Source organism: Terrapene carolina, unplaced genomic scaffold (assembly GCF_002925995.2).
Source record: "Terrapene carolina triunguis isolate 2854851 unplaced genomic scaffold, T_m_triunguis-2.0 Scaffold836, whole genome shotgun sequence".
NCBI lineage: Eukaryota > Metazoa > Chordata > Testudines > Emydidae > Terrapene > Terrapene triunguis.
In genome coordinates this window covers 2,354,983-2,355,407 of record NW_020665187.1, presented here as the reverse complement: position 1 = coordinate 2,355,407, position 425 = coordinate 2,354,983, and positions in this window count along the sequence as shown.

The following is a 425-nucleotide window of genomic DNA, read 5'->3' as shown; positions in this document are numbered from 1 at the left end:
ACCCAGGTAAGCTGGGTGCTGACACGTTGGTGTACGCTGCGGGGCTAACGCAGGATCCCATTGGCAGCAGGTTAGCTCACAGGGAATGATGATAGGAGGATCAATAACAATGTTGCCAATTGACACTAAATGTCTTTATTTTCCAGATCTTCTGCTCCTTTCTCAGTTGTCCGTGTCTTCTAATAATTTTCCACACTTAGCACAATCATTCATTAGGTCCCTTAACATCCCAGGATCCGTAGGACTGGATGACACATTTGTATATCTTCAGATTTTGTTTTCCCCTTCATCAATATCTATTTTAGTGGGTTCCCCTTGCTCCCTATTTATTGCTAGCTGTGCTGTTCTCTTTACGTGGGGGCAAGGTGTGTGCATCACTTAAGTCCTCAGAGTTGGCCTTACTGGGACGCCAGTGGCACAGAGGA